This window comes from Arachis ipaensis, chromosome B10, assembly GCF_059453495.1.
Source record: "Arachis ipaensis isolate K30076 ecotype BB chromosome B10, ASM5945349v1, whole genome shotgun sequence".
NCBI lineage: Eukaryota > Viridiplantae > Streptophyta > Magnoliopsida > Fabales > Fabaceae > Arachis > Arachis ipaensis.
This window is the reverse complement of record NC_142435.1, coordinates 108,410,937-108,425,177: the sequence shown is the minus strand read 5'-3', so window position 1 is coordinate 108,425,177 and position 14,241 is coordinate 108,410,937. Positions and strand designations below refer to the sequence as shown.

The 14,241-nt window shown below is 36.9% G+C and overlaps 1 non-coding gene across 1 annotated transcript; it reads left to right on the top strand.

Annotated features, from left to right (window-relative positions):
* The first annotated feature begins 542 nt into the window (after positions 1-542).
* LOC148581247 (small nucleolar RNA R71) lies at positions 543-650 on the top strand. Its single transcript, XR_015895713.1, has one exon. It is a non-coding gene; the product is annotated as a small nucleolar RNA R71 (small nucleolar RNA).
* Positions 651-14,241: the final 13,591 nt, after the last annotated feature.

Sequence of the window (14,241 nt, the reverse complement as noted above, 5' to 3'; positions counted from 1 at the left end):
GTCTGTTGCTGAGTGGATGATGGAAAAGGCTTGCTATTGCTAAGCCTGTTTCTTCCACCATTATTAAAGCCTTATTGAGGCTTTTGTTGATCCTTCCATGAGAGATTTGGGTGATTTCTCCATGAGGAGTTATAGGTGTTTCCATATGGTTCACCCATGTAATTCACCTCTGCTATTGCAGGGTCCTCAGGATCATAAGCTTCTTCTTCAGAAGATGACTCTTGAGTACTGTTGGATGCAACTTGCATTCCATTCAGACTTTGAGAAATCATATTGACTTGCTGAGTCAATATTTTATTCTGAGCCAATATGGCATTCAGAGTATCAATTTCAAGAACTCCCTTCTTCTGAAGCGTCCCATTACTTACAGGATTCCTCTCAGAAGTGTACATGAACTGGTTATTAGCAACCATGTCAATGAGTTCTTGAGCTTCTGCAGGCGTTTTCTTTAGGTGAATTGATCCACCTGCAGAAGTATCCAATGACATCTTAGCTAATTCAGAAAGACCATCATAGAATATATCCAGGATGGTCCATTCTGAAAGCATGTCAGAAGGACACTTTTTGGTCAGTTGCTTGTATCTCTCCCAAGCTTCATAGAGGGATTCACCTTCCTTCTGTCTGAAGGTTTGAACATCCACTCTAAGCTTACTCAGCTTTTGAGGAGAAAAGAACTTGGCTAAGAAAGCCGTGACCAGCTTATCCCAAGAGTTCAGGCTATCTTTGGGTTGAGAGTCCAACCACACTCTAGCTCTGTCTCTTACAGCAAACGGGAAAAGCATGAGCCTGTAGACTTCAGGATCTACTCCATTAGTCTTAACAGTATCACAGATCTGAAAGTATTCAGTTAAGAACTGAAAAGGATCTTCAGATGGAAGTCCATGAAACTTGCAGTTTTGTTGCATTAGAGAAACTAATTGAGGTTTCAGCTCAAAATTGTTTGCTCCAATGGTAGGGATGGAGATGCTTCTTCCATGTAAATTGGAATTAGGTGCAGTAAGATCACCAAGCATCCTCCTTTCATTATTATTATTTTCGGCTGCCATCTCCTCTTCCTGTTCAAAAATTTCTGTAAGGTTATCTCTGGATTGTTGTATTTTAGCTTCTCTTAGTTTCCTCTTCAGAGTCCTTTCAGGTTCAGGGTCTGCTTCAACAAGAATGTTCTTGTCCTTGCTCCTGCTCATATGAAAAAGAGGGAACAAAAAAATAATAATAATAGGGATCCTTTTTACCCAGGTATACAGGTTCCCCTGTGTGAGTAGAAGAAGAAATGAATGTAATGTAAAGAAGGGAGAAGAGAAAATTCGAACACAGATGGCAGAGGGGGTTCGAATTTGGGTGAGATGAAGTGTTAATAGATGAATAAATAAATAGAAGGAGATGAGAGAGAAGGAGGATTTTCGAAAATAAAATTTTGAAAAGGGGTTAGTGATTTTCGAAAATTAGGAATGAAATCAAATTAAAATTAAAAATTGAAACAATTAGTTAATTGAAAAGAATTTTTGAAAAAGAGGGAAGAGATTTTCGAAAATTAGAGAGAGAGAGAGAGAGAGAGTTAGTTAAGTAGTTTTGAAAAAGATAAGAAACAAACAAAAAGTCAATTAGTTAGTTGAAAAAGATTTGAAAATCAATTTTGAAAAGATAAGAAGATAAGAAGTTAGAAAAGATATTTTAAAATCAAATTTTTGAAAAAGATATGATTTTGAGAAAGATAAGATAAAAAGATATTTTTGAAAAGATATGATTGAAATTAGTTTTGAAAAAGATTTGATTTTTAAAATCACAATTAATGACTTGATTCACAAGAAATCACAAGATATGATTCTAGAACTTAAAGTTTGAATCTTTCTTAACAAGTAAGTAACAAACTTGAAATTTTTGAATCAAAACATTAATTGTTGATGATATTTTCGAAAATATGATGTAAAATTAAGAAAAAGATTTTTAAAAGATATTTTTAAAATTTTCGAAAATAAATAAGAAAAATGAAAGAGATATGATTTTTGAAAAAGATTTTGAAAAAGATAAGATTTTTAAATTGAAAATTTGATTTGACTCATAAGAAACAATTGAATTTTAAAAATTTTTGAAAAAGTCAATCCAAATTTTCGAAATTTATGAAAGAAAAAAAGGAAAGATATTTTTTAATTTTTGAATTTTTAAAGATGAGAGAGAAAAACATGAAAAATGATGCAATGCATGAAAATTTTGGATCTAAACAATGAATGCATGCAAGAATGCTATGAATATCAAGATGAACACCAAGAACACTTTGAAGATTATGATGAACATCAAGAACATATTTTTGAAAAATTTTCAAGAAAAGAAAACATGCAAGACACCAAACTTAAAGATTTTTCATGTATAGACACTATGAATGCAAGAATACATATGAAAAACAAGAAAAGACACAAAACAAGAAAATATGAAGATCAAACAAGAAGACTGTCCAAGAACAACTTGAAGATCATGAAGAACACTATGAATGCATGAATTTTTCGAAAAATGCATAAAATTTTTTTAGAAAAAATGCAATTGACACCAAACTTAAAAATTGACTCAAGACTCAAACAAGAAACACAAATTTTTTTTTATTTTTATGATTTTATAAATTTTTTTTATTTTTCGAAAATTAATGTGAAAAAGAAAAATAAAGATTCCAAAATTTTTAATATGAATTCCAGGAATCTTGCACTCTTAGTCTAAAGCTCCAATCTGAGGGTTAGACATGGCTTAATAGCCAGCCAAGCTTTAGAAGATACAAATCAGTCATACAATAACAAATTTGATTAGCAACAACTAGCTTGCTCTTGTAATGATGACTTGGGAGCCTTAGTCCAAATGAATTTAGACGTGGCTCTATGATTAACAAATTCAATAGGTTTTATGCACTTTCTTGAGCCATAAGTAAGCCATTTGGGTAGAATTTCATGTTTTCCTTAGATTCAATCAACCATGGATAAATTGATGCATTTTCATGAGTTTTTGTACCATAATCACTTGAATTTCAAGAAGAAGAAGAACTCTCATGATTATAGCACAGCTTTAATGCAATTGTTGATTGATGATAGGTGGAAAGAGGTTTGGAAGAAGGTTGAAGAAAAGGGGATAGCAAGGGGCAAGAAGAAGCACTCACGTTTGAGCTCAAGTTTGCCTCAAACTTGGACTCAAACGTGAGGAAGAGTGCAACCACACCCTGGAGCTATGCAATGTTTGCGCCAACGTTTGCCTCCAACTTGAGGTCAAACGTTGGCCACATCTCAGCAAGGGAAATCACCCCTGGTGCTTGGCAACGTTTGCGCCAACGTTTGCCTCAAACTTGAGGTCAAACGTTGGCGCCATAAGAGAATGAATGAACACCCCTGTTTGATGATTCAATGAGCCACGTTTGCGCCAACGTTTGCCTCAAACGTTGGGCTAAACGTTGGCTGAAGAAGAATCAAGGGAAGGGCCACGTTTGAGCTCACGTTTGACCTCAAACGCTGGCTCAAACGTGGATGGCAGCAAAAGTGGCCGAGCTGCATAATTGGCACGAAGGCGTTTGAGTCAACATTTGCCTCAAACGTTGACTCAAACGTAAATCCCCAAGGCCCAAGTTGCAAACAGATTTCTTCCCAACACCAAGAGCAATCAACAGAGGCTTTTGTCAACCCAATTCCATCAAGACGAAGGGCCCAATTCAAGGTTTGAAGATCATTAGAAGAGAGTGTATAAATAGATTAGAATTTAAGTTTTTCAGGGAGCTTCCCTTTTTAGAATTTTTAATACTTACAGTAGAGAGCTCATCTTGATTTTGGAGTTGTTGCTTTTAGAATTTGAGAGTTCCTGGGAAGGAGAATTGAATTCTCTTCCCCTGGGTTGTTTTTTTGCTTTCTTCTCTACACACTTTGTTTAAATCTTGGTGGTTGGAGAATTGAAGGAATTCTGTTTCAATCTCACCCTGAGATCTCTCTGTTTGATTTACTGCACTTTTTGAGAAATCAATATTTGAATTCCTTTCTTCTACTGCTTGATATTTACTTTTCTTGCAATTGAATTCTAAATTTGGATCTAGGAAGGCATTGAGATCTAGACTTGGTTATCTAGTCTCTTGGGTCCTGAGATCTGGAGTTATCATTTTATTTTCTCTGTTGAATGCTTTTCAAGTTTATTTACATTTCTATTTTAGATCCGGTTCAATTCAAGTCATCTTTTACTCTTCTATGTGTTGAGATTTATTGTTCTTTTGTTTAATTCTTGCAATCCCACATCCCTGACCCATTTACAATTCAAGCCATTTACAATTCTTGCACTCTAAGATTCTGCAATTTACATTTCTTGCGTTCTAAGTTTCTGCCATTTAATTTATTGTTCTTTAAGATTCAGCACTTTTATTTGCTTTTCTCTTTAATTTACTGCAATTCACCCTTCTCCCTTTACATTTCAAGTACTTTAGCTTCTGTCAATTACAGACCACTCAAACCAAAACTTGATTCGCTTGACTAAATCAACCACTAAACTAAAATTGCTCAATCCTTCAATCCCTGTGGGATCAACCTCACTCATGTGAGTTATTATTACTTGATGCGACCCGGTACACTTGCCGGTTAGTTTTAGGTGTTTGGAAATTCGTTTTTTCGCAAAAACACCATCACTCTACAGCCAGCCAGGCTTCTACATGCTTCATGAAACACTAGAATTCATTCTTAAAAATTCTGAAGAAAAATATATTTTATTTTTTTTGAAAATATTATTTTTTTTTGAATATTAATTGGGAAAAACGAAAAAGAAGAAAATATTTTTGAAATATTTTTTGAAAACTTTTTGAAAATAAAATAAGAAGAAAATTACCCAATCTGAGCAACACGATGAACCGTCAGTTGTCCAAACTCGAACAATCCCCGGCAACGGCACCAAAAACTTGGTGCACGAAATTGTGATCCCTGGTAATGGCTCCAAAAACTTGGTGCTCTAATCTTAATTCATAATTTGTCACAACTTCGATACAACTAACCAGCAAGTGCACTGGGTCGTCCAAGTAATAAAACCTTACGTGAGTAAGGGTCGATCCCACGGAGATTGTCGGTATGAAGCGAGCTATGGTCACCTTGTAAATCTCAGTCAGGCGGATATCAAATGGTTATGTAGTTTTCGAAAATAAATAATAAATAAACAGAAAATAAAGATAGGAATACTTATGTAAATCATTGGTGAGAATTTCAGATAAGCGTATAGAGATGCTTTCGTTTCTCTGAACCTCTGCTTTCCTGCTGTCTTCATCCAATCATTCCTACTCTTTTCCATGGCAAGCTTTATGTAAGGGCATCACCGTTGTCAATGGCTACATCCCATCCTCTTGTGAAAAAGGTCCAAATGCTCTGTCACAGCACGGCTAATCATCTGAGGTTCTCGATCATACTGGAATAGGATTCACCCTCCTTTTGCATCTGTCACTACGCCCAACACTCGCGAGTTTGAAGTTCGTCACAGTCATTCAATCCCTGAATCCTACTCGGAATACCACAGACAAGGTTTAGACTTTCCGGACTCTCATGAATGCCGCCATCAATCTAGCTTATACCACGAAGATTCTGATTAAGAGATCCAAGAGATATTCATTCAATCTAAGGTGGAACGGAAGTGGTTGTCAGGCATGCATTCGTGGGGGAATGATGATGATTGTCACGTTCATCTCATTCATGTTGGAGTACGAATGAATCTTAGAAGCGGAATAAGTTGAATTGAATAAAAAATAGTAGTACTTTGCATTAATTCATGAGGAACAGCAGAGCTCCACACCTTAATCTATGGAGTGTAGAAACTCTACCGTTGAAAATACATAAGTGATGAAGGCTCAGGCATGGCCGAGAGGCCAGCCCCCAAATGTGATCAATATGATTCAAAGATGAACTAAAAATCATCCGATGTCTAATACAATAGTAAAAAGTCCTATTTATACTAAACTAGTTACTAGGGTTTACAGAAGTAAGTAATTGATGCATAAATCCACTTCCGAGGCCCACTTGGTGTGTGCTTGGGCTGAGCTTGAAGTTTACACGTGCAGAGGCTTCTTTTGGAGTTGAACGCCAAGTTGTAACGTGTTTTTGGCGTTCAACTCTGGTTCGTGACGTGTTTCTGGCGTTTAACTCCAGACTGCAGCGTAGAACTGGCGTTCAACACCCTTTTTCGTCATCTAAACTCGGCCAAAGTATGGACTATTATATATTGCGAGAAAGCTCTGGATGTCTACTTTCCAACGCAATTGGAAGCGCGCCATTTTGAGTTCTGTAGCTCCAGAAAATCCACTTTGAGTGCAGGGAGGTCAGAATCCAACAACATTAGCAGTCCTTCTTCAACCTATGATTCTGATTTTTGCTCAAGTCCCTCAATTTCAGCCAGAAAATACCTGAAATCACAGAAAAACACACAAACTCATAGTAAAGTCCAGAAATGTGAATTTAACATAAAAACTAATAAAAATATTCCTAAAAGTAACTAGATCCTACTAAAAACATACTAAAAACAATGCCAAAAAGCGTATAAATTATCCGCTCATCAGCAACCAGATTCCTCAACCTTGATGCTAAGGTAGTTGGAGAGAAAAGATTACTCCAGTTGAATGAGCTGGAGGAATTCAGACTCAATGCTTTCGAAAATGCTAAAATTTATAAAGAGAAGGCAAAAAAGTGGCATGACAGAAAGCTGTCATCTAGAGTCTTTGAGCCAGGACAGAAGGTTCTGCTGGTTAACTCCAGGCTCAGATTGTTCCCTGGGAAATTGAAATCCCGGTGGAAGGGACCATATGTGATTACAAGTGTGTCAGCATATGGATATGTGGAGCTTCAGGATAGTGACTCTAACAAAAAATTCATTGTTAATGGACAAAGAGTCAAACATTATCTTGAAGGCAATATTGAGCAAGAGTGCTCAAAACTGAGACTAAATTAACAGCTCAGTAAAAGTCCAGCTAAAGACAGTAAAGAAGTTCTTATTGGGAGGCAACCCAATGTTCTTTAATTATATATATTTATTTTCCATTGTTATTTTATGTTTTCTTTAGGTTGTTGATCATGTGAAGTCACAAAAATAACTGCAAAATTAAAACGGACTCAAAAACAGCATCAAAAATAGCACACCCTGGAGAACAGGCTTACTGGCATTTAAATGCCAGTAAGGATAGTAGAATGGGAATTTAACGCCCATGCAGGCAGCATTCTGGGCGTTTAACGCCAGAAAAGAGTGTCTGTCGTCTGGCTGGCGTTAAACGCCAGAAAGGGGCAGCAGACTGGTGTTTAACGCTAGGGAAGGTAGCAGTGTGGGCGTTAAACGCCAGAATGGATAGCATTCTGGGCGTTTAACGCCAGGATGACACAAGTGAGGTAATTTTGTTTCCAATTTGATTTTTTTCAATTTTTCATGTTTTAATTCATAGTTTTTTGCATCAAACATATTTTAAACATTCATCTTTTGATTTCTATTTTCAAAAATTAATAATCTCTCCAATTCTTTTTAATTCTTTTCAATTCCTTCCAAAACGTTTTCAAAACTTACATATCTTTTCAAACCCTTTTCAACTCTTTTTAATTTTTCTTGCATACAGTAATAAGTTTTCAAAATTAATTACATCATTCTTCTTCTACTTCCTTCTATCTTATTTTGCTCGAGGACAAGCAAAACTTTTAAGTTTGGTGTAGAAAAGCTCAGCTTTTTCTTTCCATAACCACTAATGGCACCTAAGGCCAGAGAAACCTCTAGGAAGAGGAAAGAGAAGGCAGTAGCTTCCAACTCCGAGTCATGGGAGATGGAGAGATTCATCTCAAAAGCCCATCACTAGAAAGAGGATGGAGCAAACAAGAGAGCCCACTCATGGACCTCAACAAAAGCACTCCATTACCCTCCATGAAATCAGAGAAGACCAAAGAGACATGAGAGAGGAGTAACAAAGGCAAGGAAGAGACATAGAGGAGCTCAAGCACTCCATAAGATCTTCAAGAGGAATAATTAGCCGCCATCACTAAGGTGGACCCGTTCTTTAATTTCCTTGTTCTTATTTTTCTGCTTTTCGATTTCTATGCTTTATGTTTTATCTATGTTTGTGTCTTTATTACATGATCATTAGTGTCTAGTATCTATGTCTTAAAGCTATGAATGTCCTATGAATCCTTCACCTTTCTTAAATGAAAAATGTTTTTAATTACAAAAGAAAAAGAAGTATATGAATTTCGAATTCTATCTTGAAAATAATCTAATTATTTTGATGTGGCGGCAATACTTTTTGTTTTCTGAATGAAGACTTGAACAGTGCATATTTTTGAATTTGTTGTGTATGAATATTAAAATTGTTGGCTCTTGAAAGAATAATGAAAAAGGAGAAATGTTATTTGATAATCTGAAAAATCATAAAAATGATTCTTGAAGTAAGAAAAAGCAGTGAAAAACAAAGGCTTGCGGAAAAAAAATAAAGAGAAGAAAAAGAAAGAAAAAGAAAAAGCAAGCAAAAAAATCCAATAACCCTTTAAACCAAAAGGCAAGGGTAAAAAGGATCCAAGGCTTTGAGCATTAATGGATAGGAGGGTCCAAAGGAATAAAATCCTGGCCTAAGCGGCTAAATCAAGCTGTCCCTAACCATATGCTTGTGGCGTGAAGGTGTCAAGTGAAACGCTTGAGACTGAGCGGTTAAAGTCGTGGTTCAAAGCAAAAAGAGTGTGCTTAAGAGCTCTGGACACCTCTAACTGAGGACTCTAGCAAAGCTGAGTCACAATCTGAAAAGGTTCACCCAGTTATGTGTCTGTGGCATTTATATATCTGGTGGTAATACTGGAAAACAAAATGCTTAGGGTCACGGCCAAGACTCATAAAGTAGCTGTGTTTAAGAATCAACATACCTAACTAGGAGAATCAATAATACTATCTGAATTCTGAGTTCCTATAGATGCCAATCATTCTGAACTTCAAAGGATAAAGTGAGATGCCAAAACTATTCAGAAGCAAGAAACCACTAGCCTCGCTCATCAAATTGGAAATGAGCTTCATTGATATTTGGAATTCATTGTATATTCTCTTCTTTTCATCCTATTTTGTTTTTAGTTGCATGGGGACAAGTAACAATTTAAGTTTGGTGTTGTGATGAGCGGATAATTTATACCCTTTTTGGCATTGTTTTTACATAGTTTTTAGTATATTTTAGTTACTTTTTATTATATTTTTATTAGTTTTTATTCAAAAATTACATTTCTGGACTTTACTATGAGTTTTTGTGTTTTTTTGTAATTTCAGGTATTTTCTGGCTGAAATTGAGGGACCTGAGCAAAAATCTGATTCAGAGGCTGAAAAAGGACTGCAGATGTTGTTGGATTCTGACTCTCCTGCACTCGAAATGGATTTTCTGGAGCTACAGAAGCCCAATTGACGCGCTCTCCTTTGCGTTAGAAAGTACACATCTTGGGCTTTCCAGCAATATATAATAGTCCATACTTTGCCCAATATTTGATGGCCCAATTTGGCGTTAAAATTCAGCTAAAACTTTCTGGCGTAAAACGCAAGAACTGGCACCTTTTTCGGCGTTAAACGCCCATTCTGGCACCCAGGGTGGCGTTTAACGCCAAATTTGGGCATATGCACGTGAAAGCTTGAAAGCTCAGGCTAGGCACACACCAAGTGGGTCCCGAAAGTGGATTTCTGCACTATCTGCACTTAGTTATTCATTTTCTGTAAACCTAAGTTACCAGTTTAGTATAAAAACTACTTTTAGAGATTCATTTTGGTACCTTATGACATTTTACACTTCATATTGTATCTTCTATGGCATGAGTCTCTAAACCCCATAGGTGGGGGTGAGGAGCTTTGCTGTGTTTCAATGGATTAATACAATTACTACTATTTTCTATTCAATCACGCTTAATTCTATTCTAAGATACTCACTCGTACTTCAATATAGAGAATATGATGATCCATGACACTCATCATTATCCTCAACCTATGAACGCGTGCCTGACAATCACTCCCGTTCTATCTGAGCTCAACGTAGTCATTGGGCGACAGCTTGAGTGTGTATCTCTTGGGTTTCTAATCCACGGACCGAGTCCGGAGGTTAGAACCTTCATGGTAGAGGCTAGAACCAATTGGCAGCATTCTTAGGATCCGGAAAGTCTAAATCTTGTCTGTGGTATTCCGAGTAGGATCTGGGAAGGGATGACTGTGACGAGCTTCAAACCTGCGAATGTTGGGCGCAGTGATAGTGTGCAAAAGGATCAATGGATCCTATTCCGATGCTAGTGGGAACCGACAGATGATTAGCCATGCGGTAGCTGTACCTGGTATTTTTCATCCGAGACGAGAAATTCGACAGTTGATTAGCCATGCAGAAACTGTAGAGGACCATTTTCACTGAGAGGATCATAAAGCTTGCCATGGAAGGAAGCCATGCGTGTTTGGAGAAGAAGACAGTAGGAAAGCAGAGATTCAGATGACAGAGCATCTCTGGAACCTCAGCCTGTTTCTCATTACTGAATCACAAGTACTATTTATTTCATGTTATTTATTTTTCATAAATACAATTACTCTTATCATTAATCTCCTGACTAAGATTTACAAAATAACCAAAGCTTGCTTCAAGCCGGCAATCTCCGTGGGATCAACCCTTACTCACGTAAGGTATTACTTGGACGACCCAGTGCACTTGCTGGTTAGTTGTGCAGAGTTGTAAAAAGTGTAATCACAATTTCCCACACCAATCTCTTACAAAGAAATTATGACCTTTTCGCTTGGAAAGCCTCCGATATACCTGATATAGACCCCGACCTCATGTCTCACAAGATCGCCGTTTATCCAGGTTCTCGACCTATTCAGCAAAAGAGATAGAAGCTCAATCCTAAAAGAACACAGGCTGTGGAAGAATAGGTGCAAGCCTGAATAGAAGCTGGGTTTATAAGTAAGGTAAAGTATCCTTTGTGGCTGGCTAATGCGGTCCTTGTAAAAAAGCAAAATGGAAAATGGAGGATGTATGTGGATTACAGCAACCTCAGCAAAGCTTACCCCAAGGATCCATACCTTCTCCCTAGTATTGACGCCTTTGTTGACTCAGCTTCAGCGTATAGATATCTGTCCTTTATGGATGTATACTCGGGATACAACTATATCCCGATGTACAAGTCGGATCAAGAAAAGACTTCTTTCGTTATTCTAAAGACTAACTATTGTTATGTAGTAATGCCTTTTGGATTGAAGAATACTGGAGCCACATACCAACAGCTGATGAATAAGGCATTTTCATCTCAGCTTGGAAAACTATTAGAGGTATATATGGACGATATGCTCGTCAAGGCTAGAGACGACCTTGCTATTTTGACCGAATTGTCCGACGTGTTTTCCACAATAAGGAAGCATTGGATGAGATTGAATCCTTTAAAATTCACCTTTGCATTGGAGGCTGGGAAGTTTTTAGGCTTCATGCTCACTCAAAGAGGTATTAAGGCCAACCCAGATAAGTGCACAACCATATTAGAGATGAAAAGTCTAACTTGCCTCAAGGGAGTCCAACAACTAAATAGGAGGTTGGCCACATTGTCCAAATTCTCAGTAGGATCAGCTCTGAAGTCTCTACATTTATTCTCAATACTAAAAAAAGAGAACCAATTTGGATGGATTTAGAAATGCGAACAAGCCTTCCAAAACTTTAAAATATTCCTAAGCCAACCTTCAATACTTACCTGACTTCTCCTAGGGGAGGAGCCTATCCTCTACCTAGCAGTAGCAACTTGGGTTATAACTTTAGCCTTGATATGAGAAGATGAACACGGATAATAACCTATCTACTTTGTGAACAAAGCTCTGCAGGGAAAAGAACTAAACTATCAAAAGATAAAGAAGTTTGTGTATGCCCTTATCATCACCTCCAGAAGGATCCAGCCTTACTTCCAAACTCACGCTATAAATGTCTGAACTAATCAACCCATGAAACATATTCTACAGAAGATACATGTACATACAAATCAGATACAACCTTAAGACATATACATATATATATATACATAACACTAGTTTACAAATATACATATCATAATTTCCTATCCCTCTTACAAACTTAATAAAGATAAAGGCGAGGGAAAAATAATAGCTACGGTGATACAAAAAGACCAAACAAACAGAAAATAAACATAACTCTCCTGAAGCTTCGTCTTCTATATCCTGAAAAGGAATAACCTGTAGGGGAGTGAGAACGTCGTCCGCGCTTGTTCTCACAATAGGATTACAAAAATTGCTATAACAAGATACGTAAAGATAAGATCATTCTTAGAGTTCAGTGATCATTGCTCGTCTTATGAGTCTTTCCAAAAACCATAGGTTTTCACATTCGAAATCCAAAAAATTCCTTTTTGAAGACTTGCTACATTTCTCAAATATTCTAAAACAAAACCTTTTTTTTTAAAGAAAATGTCTGAAAAGTTTTTCCTAGACCGCAACCATGAAAGCAGTTACCTACGCGGTATAAATGATCATCCCGTTCCAAGCATAGGTTCATTAAGTCTATGCTGAACCGATCAGATACTTTATACAGAACTAGGACTCAATATACCAATCACGGCCTCAAGCCCATCCAATCCAACACGGCCACCGGCCCAAACAGCTCAATCAGCAACCAACTCATTACAAACCAATCAATTCAAACACAATCACAATTAATGTGGTTCAAGCACAATCAAGAACAATTACAACAAGTATAACAATTAGCAGTTAACATAAGTATTCACATAGGCAAACCAAATACAATATGCACACCCAAACAATATCACATAGATGCAAATGATGAATGCCTGTCCTACTCGCTGTGATATCACATTGTCGATTCAATTGCCAACCCGACACATTCCCATGAGAATGTTGCCTTTCGGTCACGTATAAATGGGAACCCTCTGGGATAACGTGCCCGCCACACAGTCCAGGATGTCAGTGCCTGCACACTCCTGTGATCCGAAAGGATGTGAGCGGGATACTTTGCCTCCGACCTCACATCTACACGTAAACGGGATTAACCACCGTCCTTACGCGGGCGCCGCAACCTCGACAAGCGGGATTAACCACCGTCCTTGCCAGGCGCAAGCGACTTATCAACAATCTCGTCAATTATCAAATCTCGCAGCATAAGCGGGACGAACCCGGCCGTTACGCCTACCAAACAATAACTCATCAATTTTGATGATATCCACAATCAATCAGGCTCAATATCTTATTTCAAAATCATTCTTGGCCCATTTACTTTTAAATAACAACGTAGTCAAATCACAGCTAGCCAAGAATCACTTTTCAAAACGGAGTCACTTTCCACATCTTTCCAACACTTCCAAAAATCTCAAAACCATGCCAAGTTCAAAATCTCTTTGAAAGACTCAATCATTCATTTCTAAATCAAGATTTGGTCGTAAGATTCCTCAGCAGAATCTCAAGACTTCAGGGGAGAATAACCTAACTCATTTCTTAAATTTCTTGAAAACCTCCGAAACTTTAACTTCTTGAGTTGGATAAATAGAATAGGGTTTGAACCCAAAACCAAATCGTGTTTCCAATTATTCTGAACCAATTTCAAAACCAACCAAACTTAAGTAGAAACCAAATCATTTCTAAACTGAAAACCAATTTCAGTTTCATTCTTAAATCTGTTTCCAAGGGCTCGGGAAGTGTTTCAATTTTAATAAATCAAAGTTCCCGAAAATACTTCAAGCTCTTCCTAAATGTCGTAAAGTGAAATAGATTAATTAAAAACCAGGTTTATTTTAAATCCATTTAACCTCTCCAAAATTTGTTTATGTAAATCAAATTCCGAAACATAATTTTCATATTTAAATTGATTTTTAAAGCATAATTCCTTTCTTAATAATTACATCAAAATATAGAGATTTTCCTAATAAGGCAAGTTCAAACATAATTTATTTCTCAAACATTTAAGTCAAAGCATAATTCATTCTTTTCCAAAATAACAAGTCTAATCAAAATCTCAGATTTTCTAGAAATTTCGGCAGCATCTCCCCTAAAACTTGGACCTTGCCACCCTTTCCGGGTCCCAACAAAACAAATCATCAACTCTTTCTGATAGGTTCAAGACCAAATCAGTTTCCAATAAAACCAAAAACTCAAACTTTCAGATTATCAAAAAGCATTTCAATTCAACCAAATCCAGAAATCTCCAATTTTCCAAAGCAGACATTAGCTCAATTAAACAGGCACCCGTATTCATTCAAGATAAAACCAGACAATTCATAAGACTCA